We start from the raw sequence: 15339 nt of genomic DNA on the forward strand, positions 1-15339 counted from the left end.
CTCTCTTTTTGTCTCTTTTTGTCTCTTTTCTAGGCCTAATTGTTCAGACTCTCTCAATGTGTCCACCCCAAAAGTTATATCGATAACACCACGTTTTATTCCCTGACCACTCACTGCATTGAGCAGACAAGGTACTTCCATAAAACAGCAGCAGCTTTAGCCAGTGAGTGTAAAGCTGCTCTTCTTCTACAGTGTGTAAGCCCTTCTGATCACAATGCTGAACATGGCAGTCTTCATGACAGGGGCATACGTGAATGAAATAGCTTCCTTCCATCCACCCATCCATTATCTAAACCGCTTATCCTGCTCTATTCAAGCTTATTTTAAGCGTATGAAACACTTTTAGTTTTGCTGTCCTGTGAATTTACAGTATTTAAATCACATCTAACAAATACCTATTTATTTTTCAAATATAGATTTATTTTTTTTGACCTAACAAATTGCTTAGTGGACCTGTAAGATGTGGTCCACATTACAGAGGAACACAATATGAAGGAAAAAACAAAAGACACAGTAATATGTGGTTGTAAATTGTGCCTCCTTGTGATGAGCAGCTAATGCTAATTTAAATGGAAACTTGGCCTACAGGACACTCCTGAGACTGTACGATGTTGGGCTATAAAAGGTTGCCAGTAACTGTAAGCTAGTCAAGTTCTTTAGTGAACTCCTTGGTTGTAAGAACTAGATGTCTGGTGGTGGCAATGATGAAAACGTCCTCTAACAAAATGCATGTTTCCCTGTTGTTAAGGTAATGCATAGCCACTAACCATCATGGTTTTCTTTGCTATCAAGCAAGAACAAATCATGTTCCTTATTAGACCTAAGATAACATCAAACACTGGATTACCTTGGTCAGATGGTGACTTATGCCCAATGCTCAACTAACTAACCAGCAAGTATGAACAAGGTGACTCTAATGGGAAAATGAATGGAGTCAGCACACCTATGTAGCGCAGCACGTCCTCATAGTCATCCCACATCTCCAATGTGGCTCTGATGTTATCAGAGTCATGATCTAAAGCAGTCTAAGAAAAGGGAACCTTTCGGTTTTTCAATGCTGTGATAATGGTTTCTTATAAAACAAAGACTGCACAGCTTAGTTTAATTTGGTGAGCAAACAAACATAAAACAAATGAATAGATATTTGGAAAATATTTAGTGAAGATGTGCTCTACTTTTTTTAAAATTTTTATTATAGCATCCTTAAGTTGATCCAGGACAAAACGCTGTAGACTCTATTAGCAGCTGAAGACTGGAACTTTGTTGACAATTTTTGTTTTTACTTTTTTCCATTTTAGTCAGTAGTGCCGCTGATAGAAAAGGGGCATGCAATTCAAGCTAATGTCATTTGGACTTACCACGCTTTGTGACGACAAAGAAAAATGTATGATAAGAGGGAATTCATTTCATTCAAACTCGATTCTCTCATCAGTCATTTCATTCCATTTAGTGAATAATTACAGCCATCCAAGTCGCAAAGACTAGGTTTCTAATTTCTGTGTCTTTGTGGTTGCTGTCTGGCTTGAGCTTTTTATCTCTATTCTCTCTTCCCAATCTATTCTCTGAGTGGCTTCTCACCTTTACTTTGCCAGCCTTTCAAAAGGTCTTGTCAAAAGTCACATATCCAGACATACATGACACGAGGAGCCGGGGCTCTTTTTCAGGAATAAACCATTTCTGTCTCTCCTCCGTCCTTTTGAAACAAAAAAAAATAGCATTCATAAATCCCTTTGCTCAAATACCAAATCAATTTCGCACCGTGCAGGATTAAGGAAACGAGTTTGTGAGCCTCTGTTCTTAAAGGAAACGCATTCCAAATCCAGAAATGCTGCAAATATCACAACAGAAATAGAGAAGCAACATAAGAAACATACTGCAAAATGCCAAAGCAAAAGTAAACAAGAATCAAAAATGCAATTAAAGAAATTTTTGCTCACGCGGATGCTGGAGCCTATCCCAGCAGTCATTGGGTGGTAGGCGGGGAAACACCCTGGACAGGCCGCCAGGCCATCACAGGGCCCACACACACACACACACACACACACACACACACACACACACACACACACACACACACACACACACACACACACACACACACACACACACACACACACACACACACACACATGACTGTGGGAGGAAACCGGAGTCCCTGGAGGAAACCCACGCAGAGATGGGGAGAACATGCAAACTCCACACAGAGGGCGACCCGGGACGACCCACCAAGGATGGACTACCCCGGGGCTCAAACCCAGGACCTCCTTGCTGTGAAGCGACCACACTAACCACTGTGCCACTGTGCCGCCCTACATGGAATATATTTAAATATTAAAAAAAAATTCCTAAAACAGAGCTGACGTTTGTCCTACTTTTATCAGTACCAGGATCCGAGACAGTGTGACTGTTGCAACCACAGAAAATATAACCCTTGTCATTGTCATGGGATTATATGTGAGATAAGTTTTCCATGTTTTTGACCCTAAACGGGGTCCTTTACTTTTCAGCTGTTTCAGAACAGGCATTTTGGGGTGGCAATAATCCCTGACCTCCCGAGTAAACTATTTACTGATTTGGTACCAAACAGCCACAGGCTACATTTTCACCTCAGCTATCACCTCAGCTATCACAAATATTTCTGATGACATTTTGTACTCTTAAAGACCTGAAAAGTACCCACTGAAGTTCAGCTGGGCTGTTCAGTGGTGGTTCAGTTTGAGTGGAAGCTGTCAGTACAAACAACTCTATCCCGAAGACCGAACCCTAAACACTAATGCTCCTCTCAATAAAGCCATTAGCCAAAATCCATAAATCACCCGTTTTCTGACCGAAAACCACATTCATTCTTCCCACCAGCAGAATATTTAAAGAATCACATTTTCAGATTAATGGAAAAAGTACTCTGTCTAACAAGAAGGAAGAAAAGTCATAGGGCTTCATTAGAAAGTTATTTACTCCTAAAACGTATGTGTGCAAGGGTATTGAACATTTTGTTTTTTTCTAAGCACGCTATTCAATGATCAGGAGTTTGTTCTACATGTATTCAGCCACTAAGCAATAGGATGTATAAGCAATATTATAGACTATGTAAGCATATAAATCAATTATTCAGCCATAACAACACTCTGTATAGTACATACCCATTTACTTCCAGTACTCTATTTCAGGAATCAGGAATCAGGAACACGTTATTTGTTTCCCCCAACCCACAACAGTGCAACACATAGACAAAAACACATAGACAAAAACACATATCCACACTACGAAAAAAAACAAACTACAAAAACTACAAAACTACAAAAACACAAATATCCAACATATAAAAAAAATAAATAAATGATTGTCCAAGAGAACGAACGCCAGCCAGGATGACTGTTGGAACTGCCGGTCTGCATGGGCTAGAAGTTAGCTTAGCCTGCCCCGCTTCCGCGTCCTGTCAGACCTCCCTCCGTGTTTCCTCCTCGGGCGCAGCTCCAGGCAGGGCCGTGGTCCTTGGGCCCACTGGACAGAGCAGACCAGGCTTCCCCAGCCAATCCAACACCAGTTCTCCCAGCCAGACACTCTTGACACACCTTCCCACACTCCACACGACAAATATTTATTATTCCATTTGTTTCTTTTGTCTTTCTTTTTTGTTTTTGTTTTTTTTGTGAGTGGTACATGAAAGTACTAGAAGCTGTTGTAAAGCAGAGTCAAATTCCTCGTGTGCATAGGTACACATGGCCAATAAAGTTGATTCTGATTTGGATTCAGTTTCTGATTCTGAGTCTCGGAAGGATTTTTTTTTTTGATAGATAGAAGGGCCCTGCAACTTCCAACATTACATTTCAGAAACATCTTGAGGAGCATAGCATCTATAGGACTTCTCACGACAGTAAAATACATAGCAGTTGCATACTGAGCCCATTGCACTTTAAGCTACAAAGATAGTTTGTCCAAAAATTGCATCAGAAAACGAGCTGTTAAAGGAGAGAGAGAAAGCAAGCTAGCAATTAAAGAAAAGAAAAAAAACATAAATAAGAAATGAGAAGTTTTAAGATGAGTTTTGAAAATTTTGATGGAGTCAGCCAACTGGATGCTTTGGCTAATGCTACTCCATAGTCTCCGAAGTTTGTTGCAGCGAAAAAACCCTTCGCCCACATTTCTTTTTAAGTTGGACCTCGGGAAGACAATGAACCCCAGACTGGTGTAGGAACAGGGGCCAGGCCGGTCTTACCCATGACGAGCCCCTCCGCAGTGAAATTACTGCTGGACAGCTTCAGAACTGATACACCCATCTCCAGCGGGAGTGTGTGTGCTATATGCATGAGTATTCAAGAGAGAGAGACAGCGTAACAGGAATGGGAGACTAAAATAAATCTCTGGTTTCTATTTATTGCTTAACCTCTTCTCACAATATGACACCCTTTTCTCAAATATAAGAGCCCCTTCCTTCCTATTCGCTTAGACAAAAGTCCTGTCGCTGGACTGATCTGCCAGTGCTTAGCAGGACTCATATGCTCGTCTTTGATCAGGAAACCAAAGCAGGCATTTATTTTAGATCTGTGGAAATACGGCAGGTTGAGTTTGAGGACTGAGGATAGGCTGGATGAGTCTGGACAGGCTACATTCAATATTACGCTTCATGCTGTCGAGGCTTTTCTGCTGCACGTTCTTTCGCTTGTGATGGTGTGAAGTGCAAGGCTCATGCTGACTGTGAGGAATAACATGGCGTTTTAGACAAAGCTTAACGTGTCTCTGAATCTCCACTGTGACAAAACCTGAAAGCATGCCGTTCAGGTTGTAAATGACAATTATATTTGTACAACGCTTATTCTAAATAGGTCCACTATTAACTTTGTATACCCAGTAGCCATGCATGCTCAACAGCCAGTCTCATTTATATCGACTGCTGGTGTAAATCTACAGACAGCGAAGGAAGACTAACATTGACTATGCTATATGACACATCATCATCATTGGCGGTTACTCGGGGTCGAGTATGACCATCCTCCCTCTGGGTCCCTCTGGGTCCCTCTGGATCCTCAGGTGGGCATAGAGGCCAATCCTGGCGTCACAGAATGGGAGGACACTGGCGCGTGACAGCTTTTCTTTTCTTTTTTTCTTTTTCCCCCCCTTTTTCTCCCCAATTGTATCTGACCAATTACCCCACTCTTCCGAGCCGTCCTGGTTGCTGCTCCACCCCCTCTGCCGATCCAGGGAGGGCTGCAGACTACTACATGTCTTCTCTGATGTGTGTGGAGTCGCCAGCTGCTTCTTCTCACCTAACAGTGAGGAGTTTCGCCAGGGGGACGTAGCACATGGGAGGATCATGCTATTCTCCCCAAACAGGCGCCCAGACCGACCAGAGGAGGCACTAGTGCAGCGACCAGGACACATACCCACATCTGGCTTCCCACCCGCATACACGGCCAATTGTGTCTGTAGGGATGCCCGACGATGGGCGACAAAGCTATAGGTGACATGGGGATTTGAACCGGCGATCCCCGGGTTGGTAGGCAATGCAATAGACCACCGCACCACCCGGACACCCTGTGTGACAGCTTTTTGCGTGGAGTGGCTGATGCACCTGCAGCCACCACACGGTCCTTGGCAGGAGATGGCCAGAGTCCAATAGCATGGAGAACCAAGATGATTAGGGACCACCCTCTGTTGCAGCCTTTATTCGCCTTCACTGCCGTTGTGACCTGGAGACATCCTCCGCCAGTTCCACCGTTGAGGTCTTTGTTGAATCGCACTTCATTTGGAACATCCCCTTGACCTATCAGTCTTGGGTGACCCTACCAGGAGCCAAGCTTCTTTTTTTTTTACTGCTTTATTAATCCCCATGGGGAAATTATTTTCCTGCATTTAAACCATCCAAGCTGTGTAGCTAGGGGCAGTGGGCAGTTGTCGTGCAGCTCCTTGGGACCAACTCCAGTTCGTCTTGCCATGCCTCGGTCAGGGGCACAGACAGGAGTATTAACCCTAACATGTCTTTTTTGATGGTGGAAGAAACTGGAGCACCCAGAGAAAACCCACTGCAGACATGGGGAGAACATGCAAACTCTACACAGAGCACCCTCAAAGTTGGACAATCCCGGGGTTCGAACCCAGGATCTCCGGATCATTGGTAATATGACACATAGCCTTTGTTAAGTGGGTAAAAAAAAGAAAAAAGAAAACACCCAAAAGAATGGTGTTTTCGTGTTTAGACATGAGGCCAAATACAAAAAAAAGACCAGTGTGCAGACCAACATGCAAGTCATATACAAACATAAATTACATCTGCAGATTCAGATGAGGGAGGATTCAGTTTGAGAAGCTATGTGCACTAGTCTGGCGATAGTATGGATAAATATTTAAAGTACATGCAGTAAATATTTGAAAATCCCCAATCCTCTTTGCTTTGGTGTCGTTTTGGTCTCACGGCCATGGAAAAAGTGATCCACTTTGCTGTTTTGCTTTGTTTTGTTTGGTTTGGATTTAAACACGGGATGTTTCCTCCTCTGTACCGATGGCGCCAACGGTTGTGAAGGGCAGCGTAGAGGACATACTATCTTTAATGGTGTTCAACTGGCCAAAGCCAAATCCGTTGTATGTACACTGATGCCAGTGTGTTAGCCGGGAGCCAGGCAATGAAAAAAAACATCTGCAAGCAAGGACACGGGACATTATGGACAGACACTGCAACCTTGTCAAAGCTACAGCCGCATGATACAGTTCCTGTCCATGAAGGGGAACTATTGGCAGCCTGTTCCCTTCATCCCACGGGCACGGTGTTATTTTTTTTTTATTGTTGACCTAGACTTCTATCCAAAATTACTCTCTCTCAATTTTTTCCCCTAAATCTGGAGCAACTGCTCTGTGCCACGAGATAATAACGCTACCATTTTCATCATCTTTCAGTGCCGCACATTAACATATGTACATTAACTTCTGAGATTTACTTGAGAAATAGCGGCTTGTTTACTCATAAATACCTGAATGTGTTTTTAGGCCGGCGGACATCAAATGTACTTTATTTTGTGTTACCATGCAAGTAATCGGTCTGTATATGTCTGCCACAGACGGGTTGTTCCGTTTTGCGGTTATGAGATTGTTAAAAGATTGATTATTGTAATGTTTGAAAATAAGGTTGAACGATGCCGCATTGTAAAATTGAACCCCTTTATAGCTGTTGCCCTAGATATCCATGTCCTTCTCCATCCAAGGAGAGCTCACTGCCCAGCCTGTGGACGAAATGGATGGAGGGCAGAAGTGACCTGGATAAAGTTTGGCTGGAAACTGACAGACCACAGCCTTGCAGGGTGATATGTCCTGGATTCCAAGGGTTCACTAAAATTTGAATTGTAGAGGATTTTGCTCAATGTGTACCATAATTTGTTCTTTGCATAGGTGCATCTAGCCATGGGTGGATTACTGAATGGGCCTACCAGGCCCAGGCCCATTGGTCCAAGGGCTTAGGGGCCCCTAGCCAGAGCCTCTGCATGACATTGCTGTTATTAACTTTGCATTTCTTGTCGCATAGTCAAAGGGCTTAGTCATTCATGCAAATAACAGCCGCAAAAATCCTACCGAAAAACTGAAGGAAACTGCGGGAGAATGTATATCTTAGTTAATATGCTGCTGGCGTTAATTGTGTGTATGTGTGTCATAAATCCTGTTGAGGTCCAGGCGAATTTGGTTATTGGGCTGTTGGCTGCAAATCAGTGCATCTGCTCTGTCGGGGCTGTAAATCAGCATCCAATAAATAAAGCTGTGCAGCCTCCAACTAGATACACAAAGTCCTCATTCAAATCAATTTCATGAGCCTTGCTCAGTTTAGTACAATTATCTAACAAAAATGAGGTTAACAGATTCATGTAATTGCCATAATAATTCAGAGTCAAGAATTATAACTAAAATTTCTGACTGGTGTTCTAAAATGTACTGTGTATAATTTAAAACATCCTTTTGAGAATTTGTATAGTGAGGTGACTCGGCCTTTTGCATTGGGTAGCATTGTAATAAGAAGGGCAGATGGTATTATAGGCTAATAGGCCGTTCATCAATAAAAAAAAACTTGCTGAATTGGGGAAACAGCTAACACATGTTTTCTCGAATATGTTTCCACACTGACTATATCAAAAATGAGTTTGGTTCAACTCAATCTCTACTTCAGCAAGTCCTGCTTGTCCTGAGTCAAACTTTCCAAGTTTTTAAACCCTGGCAGGTGACTTCTGCATACCTGCGACTATCTGACCATTTAGTCAATGAAAGAGGCAGTAATTCATCCACTGAATCAGAATGGCTACTGATTTACCAGGCCACCCATACTTATTAACCTGCTTATACTTAATAAATCAATCATATGTCAAAAGCCGTCTTACTGAAATTAATACTTGCTGCCTTATCCCAGCTTGTACTGCTGCTACGATGAAAACTTATTTGTGAAGGAAATCCATCCATCCATGATCCAAACCGCTTATCCTGCTCTCAGGGTCACGGGAGCCTATTCCAGCAGTCATTTGGCGGCAGGCGGGGAGACACCCTGGACAGGCCACCAGGCCATCACAGGGCCAACACACACACGCACGCACACGCACGCACACGCACGCACGCACACGCACACACACGCACACCTAGTAGTATAGGGACAATTTAGTACGGCCAATTCACCTGACCTACATGTCTTTGGACTGTGGGAGGAAACTCGAGCACCCGGATGAAACCCATGCAGACACGGAGAGAACATGCAAACTCCACAAAGAGGATGACCCGGGACTACCCCCAAAGTTGGACTTCCCCAGGGCTTGAACTCAGGACCTTCTTGCCGTGAGGTGGCCATGCTAACCACTGCACCACTGTGTCACTTGTGAAGGAAATAAGCAAATTAATTTAATCTAGACCCACATCTCAAGATTGTATCACTATGTATTTATTGCTTTTTCTTTTCTTTTTTCTTTTTTCTTTTTTTTGTTCTTTTTAAAAAAAATTGTTTGTACCACTGGGGAGTTGCACTTCATTTTGTTGTACAGCTGTGCAATGACAAATAAAGGCAATCATTCATTATGAGGGTATTTGCACATGCAATGGACTACTGGAGGAAAGTAAGAGCTCCATCTTCTTCTTTATCTTCTTCTTCTTCTTCTTCTTCTTCTTCTTCTTCTTCTTCTTCTTCTTCTTCTTCTTCTTCTTCTTCTTTTGGCTTGTTCCCTGTTTCTTGGGTGTCACCACAGTGGATTTTATAGTTTTCATTGGTACCCTGTCAGGGCACAGCACCAATGACAGCCATTCTTAACCCGGGCCTTGACTGATCTGGTATGGAGCCTCGACCGATCCGGTATGGTCTTGTCAGTCCACATACTGATTTGGCAAAATTTTACATCGGATGCCCTTCCTGGCACAACCACTAACCCTATGGACGGGGACACAGGTAAAGCAATGGATGCCATCCCAGCATTCATGGATTAGTGCCCATGTCTGTTGCCGATAATTCAGAGCTCCGTAAGGGACAAAATTTGAACCATTAAATCAAGATGACCCTGTCGTGTGTTTCTCACTCACAAAGCAATGAGACGGGGAGGGAGAGATTCTGGGTATTTGTAGATTCCTGTTTTATGGCTATTAGTGGGTGGAATATATCTTCATATTTAGGGGCTGAACAGGATGAGACAGCAGTGTTACCCACCCAGTGAAGTGACAGAGGCGACGGATATAATTGAGTCATTAGCTGTGTTGATTTGTTCCAGTCACAACGAATGCAATCAGTAAAGAAAAGATACAGCGACCGAGTTCCGGTGCCTTCCAGATGTCAAGACAAAGGCCACGCTGGTCTCCCTCCTTCTGGGGCCCTGTGAGTCACCATGGGGATGGAGAGGGGTTATCAATAGACACAAGGCAAGGCAAGGCAGGTTTATCTGTATAGTGTCTTATCATCGCAGAGGTCATTCAAAGTGCTTCACAGGCAAAAGATTTGAAAAAAAAACATTATAAAAAGAATAAAATAAGATAAATAAAAGTACAGGCAAATTTTATAAAAGTACAGAAAAGTTTAAAATTGAGTTAGTATTATAAATAAAAGTGCCATAAAAACGGATTAATTAAAAGTAACAGCTATGGGAACAGAATACATAAAAATGGTGGATGGGGTGTGGGGTGTGGGTGTTGAGGTGAGGTGAGGTGGTATGCATCAGGGTCCAGATAGAGCTGCTTGCTGACGGGGAACTACTTTCACATTGATGGCTGAAACGCCACCTAAATGGATGCATACCAGCACCATTTGGATTGGGAATGTCCAAGTCTATCAATAATCAATAACCCCACTGTCCTTCAAACGAGAGGAAAAAGGTTAAGTTGCATACTATGAAACTATGTTATATTTCATATTAGATTATGATACTACTACTACTATTACTACTACTACTAACGATGATAATAATAATAATAATAATAATAATAATAATAATGATAATATCTTATTTGTCCCCATTTGTGTAGCACCTTTTAAAATAAATGTAATAATTTACAGCTGAGTGAAAAGCAGAATGACTGGCAAGCAAACCAAATGACTCATCAACAAACGTATAAAAATGGAAGGAGACGAAAAGAGCACAATGCCAATTGTGTAAAAGAGGATGGAAAACAAACAAATAAACAATACAGTTCAGATCCAACCTATTCAGCCCTGTGTACTTAACTCTGCTGGAAAAGCGGCAATGTTCTCACTTACAATAAAACTGTGAGGGAACAACAGAAAAACCAAATTAGCCTGATGTATACCCATAGCGATACTTGTGTAGATTCGATTATATGTGGGTCCTGTTGAAAGAGCTGGGAGGAGACTCTCATCGCTTCACACAGCTCTAACATAGCCGTAGATATATGCAACATCAGGAATGTCTAGAAGCACTCTGCATCCACGGATAATGGGTGAACTCATCACTTTATGGCTCTGCTGGTGCCTGTAAATATTTTATCCCATGCTCATTAGCTCACTCAGGCCCTAGCTTTCACATGCTTATTTTAGGTTCAGGTGGAATCGGATCTGGCTACAGAGCCCAGTCTCTTGTTGTGTTTAGCAGACTGTCATTGGCAAATGGGACAGTTAAGGCCCTTAATGGATAGCATGAGTGCTTGCTTATCACACCGCGTTTTGTGTCCATCAGAGTGACAGGGACAACATCGTCTATGACCTCAAACCTGAATGTTAGCACAGTGAATGTGTGAAGGCGCTGTAATCCAACAGAGTCCAAACTCTCCCATCATTGCCAACCAACTCTGAAAACTGGAGCTTCAAGCTGCTCCATTATTATCACAAATACATACACAGCATGTACTGAATCCCAACATGAAGCCCTGGCCAGGTGGCGTTAGCTCTATGGTTTTCAAAGTTTGGTTTTAAAGAGTTCAATTCAATTCAATTCAATTCAATTTAATTTTATTGTCATTAAAAACAATGTGCAGGCACATGTTAAAAATGAATTGAGGGCTGTGGCTTCACCAAACAGTGCAAGACAGACACAGACAAACACAGCAAACACAGTATAAGATATACACACATGAAGACCAAAAGCTAAAAATAAGTTAAAAGAGAGCTGGAGTACAAAATATTTAAAAATATCTACAGACATTCAGTGGGTAGCCAGGTTCAGGTGGGCAACAGCTTGTGGAAAGAAGCTGTTTTTGAGCCTGGTAGTGCGGGCTCTGAGGCTCCTGTAGCGCCTCCCAGAGCGCAGGGGGGAGAACAGTCCATGGTTGGGGTGGGTGGGATCTCTGCTGATGCTCAGACCCCTTCGAAGGCAGCGTTTGTGATAAACGTATTTTATGGCCGGGAGCTACATACCAGTGATATGCTGGGCCGCCTTGACGATCCGCTGCAGAGCTTTCTGGTCTACTGAGGTGCAGTTGCCGTACCACACTGAGATGCAGCTGGTCAGGATGCTCTCTATAGTGCAGTGGTAGAAGTTGGTGAGAATTTTGGGGGGTAGACGGGTGCTCCTCAGCCTCCTCCAGAAATGCAGGCGTTGTTGGGCCTTTTTCACAAGGGCCTGGGTGTTTAATGTCCACGAAAGGTCCTCGCTGATGTGGACTCCAAGGAATTTAAAACTGGAAACACGCTCCACTTCCACCCCATTGATGTGTATGGGGGAGTGGCTGCAGCTTCTAGACCTCCTGAAGTCCACAATCAGCTCCTTTTTTTTCTCTAAATTTATTTCTGATTTTTCCCTTTTTTCTCCCAATTTAGTGGCCAATCGATCCCTATTTTAATTCAAACACCCACCCTCGTACTGCATGTGTTCGCCAACTGCATCTCTCCAGCCAGCAGTCTCGAAGGAGACTGCCTCCCCACTTTCGTGACAAGGCGACTCCAGGCCGAATCACTGTTTTTTCCGACACACACAGAGACACATTCACGTGACGAACACAAGCCGACTCCGCCCCCCTCCCAAAGACAGCGTTGCCAATGATTGCTGCTTCATCGAGTCCGGCCATAGTCGGATCTGACGAGACCGGGGCGCGGACCCCAGTCCCCAGTGGGCAACTGTATCGACACAAAGCCGATGCTTAGACCGCTACACCACCGCGGACTTATACAATCAGCTCCTTTGTCTTCTGCACATTTAGGGCAAGATTGTTGGTAGTACACCATGATGTGAGGTGCTCAATCTCGTCTCTGTAGGCCATCTCGTCATTGTTGGTGATACGGCCAATGACTGTGGTGTCATCTGCAAATTTAACTATAACATTTGAAGGGTGAGTTGGCAGGCAGTTGTGGGTAAAGAGGGAGAAAAGGAGGGGGCTCAGAACACAGCCTTGAGGGGCACCTGTGCTGAGGGTCAGGGTGGAGGAGAAGTGGTCACCTAACCTAACAGACTGAGGTCTGTTGGTCAGGAAGTCCAGGATCCAGTTGCAGAGGGAGGGGTTGAGGCCAAGGGAGAGGAGTTTGGTGGTTAGTTTGGTGGGGATGATAGTGTTGAAGGCAGAGCTGTAGAGTTGGTAGAGCGCAGCATTTTCAGCATGGAGCTTCAAAGTAATTGTCCTTAAACGGCAATTGATTTCTCCCAAAGTACTCGTGCAAAAACATTAAGCCGGCAGACACAACAAACAAACACAGTCAGCCCACAAAGGAAAGGTGCTGAAGAGGAGATTTGTGCGATCAGTGTGAAAGAAATAATCACCGTCATAATCATCATCCCCATCATTTTCAGATCTATAGGTATCATTTGAACCTGCACCACTACCAGTATATTTGAGGTCTTTGTAAACAAACATGTATCACAGGGCACCTCAATAGCAAAACGGTGAGAGTGCTGGCCACGTGGTTGCAGCGTCGCTGGTTCAAATCCAGCCAGCGACCTTTGTTGCATGTCATCCTCCCTCCCTCCCCCCCCCCCATCTTTACTGTCTATCTGCACTGTTGTTGTCAGTAAAGGCAAAAATGCGAATAATAATAATAATAATAAACATGCTGGGCAGCACAGTGGTGCAGTCATTAGCACTGTCACCTCACAGCAAGAAGGTCCTGGGTTCAAACCTCGGGGTTGTCCAAACTTGGGGGTCATCCAACCTTGGGGGTTATCCCAGGTCATCTTCTGTGTGGCGTTTGTACATTCTCCCCGTGTCTGTGGTGGATTTTCTCCAGATACCTATGGGGATCAATAAAGTATCTCAAAAAAAGAACATGGGCTTCCTCATCTGTCTGCTTCTATCAACAGGCCTAAAGCAGTGAGGATAAAACGAAGCCCCTGTACTGTACTCCTGCTGCCTTGCTGAAGTTTACTTCATTAAGATGCTGGTGGAAGCTTCACTGCTTTCACAGTTTGCACAGGTGCTCCTTCCTCATTCGAACATCACAACACCAGAAGAGAAGCCTGCTACGATGCTCCAGATGCATTCAAGGTGGGGAGAAAGGGGAGCGAGATTTTTTTTTCATACTCAACAATGATTAAAAATTCAAATGAATGTTTGTAGGCTGACACTACATGGCGGAGTGTATAAATGAGGCTGGAGTGGGAATGTTATAGATTTGGCAAGGTGGGAGCGCTCAGGATGCTCTCTCTCTCTCTCTCCAGTCCCACTGCACAGTATAGGTAGGGATCAATAGAGAGACTGAGGGAGGAGGAGGTGAAGAGGAGAGTGACATTGAGTCTCAAACTAAAAGTAGTCAGGGTAGGTTGACAAGCCAAATGACTCGTGATCAACTGGAAACAGATATTGTCTGCTGCTATTTGAGGGAAAAAAAAACAGAAAAACAAAAAATCAGGTCCAACTGTTCATAAGGAGGCCGAAACGAAGGGGTGCAGAAACCGTTCTTTGCCAAATATTCCTCTGCAATGATGGCAAAATTAGGACAGCTATGTACAGTGTCAAGTCATTCAAAGACACTATCCTGCCCTCTATAAGCGATTTGATCAGCAACAGGAAATCAAAGTAAATAACACAAATTCAAGTGAGGTATTTGCTTAGTTTCAACAAGGATAGGCACGTTTGTTTGTACTGAACATTTCGTACACAAAGGCAATTCTAAGTACTTTACCTAAGGCACAAAAAGGCATCAAATAAGAAACACAGAATAATATATATTTAAAAAAAATAAATTAAGGACGTCCGGGTAGCGTGACGATCTATTCCTTTGCCTACCAACACGGGATCGCCGGTTCGAATCCCCGCGTTGCCCCCGGCATGGTCAGGCGTCCCTGCGAATGGGAAACCGAATGTGGGTATGTGTCCTGGTCGCCGTACTAGCTCCTCCTCTGGTCGGTTGGTCGGGGGGGATAGCGTGATCCTCTCACACGCTGCGTCCCCCTGGCGAAACTCTTGTCAGATGAAAAGAAGCAGTTGGCGACTCCACATGTATCGGAGGAGGCACGTGGTAGTCTGGATCGGCAGAGGGGGGGAGCAGCGACCAGTGCGGCTCGGAAGAGCAGGTAAATGGCCGGATATAATTGGGGAAAAAAGCGGGGGGGTCAAAAAAGATAAAATCAGGAAAATAAAATAATTATAAAAGCTGCATGGATCCAGGTGCAAAGTGAGTAAGGGTGAAAGAGCATATGTCTGTAAACTTCGGTTGAGATTTAGATCTTCTGGAAGTTTGCTCCAGCTATGTGTTGCATAGTAACTAAACGCTGCTTCACCATATTTTGTTTTAAACTCTCTGACTATTGAGTGGATGGTTCCCAGTTAGTACCATTCAGCAACCTCTACTTAAAATTGTCATATTAGGATTCAGGGAAAAACTTGCAAAAATCCTGCAGAGCACCTGTAAGGACAGGGAAGGTTTGCACTGGACTCCCTTTTTAAAGTCTCTCCAGAGGTCCCTGGTGCTCACGACAAGAGCAGTGGAGCGGAGGTGGTGCAATAGCTTTTAACACAGAC

The sequence above is a fragment of the Lampris incognitus genome, chromosome 10 (assembly GCF_029633865.1).
Source record: "Lampris incognitus isolate fLamInc1 chromosome 10, fLamInc1.hap2, whole genome shotgun sequence".
Lineage (NCBI taxonomy): Eukaryota > Metazoa > Chordata > Actinopteri > Lampriformes > Lampridae > Lampris > Lampris incognitus.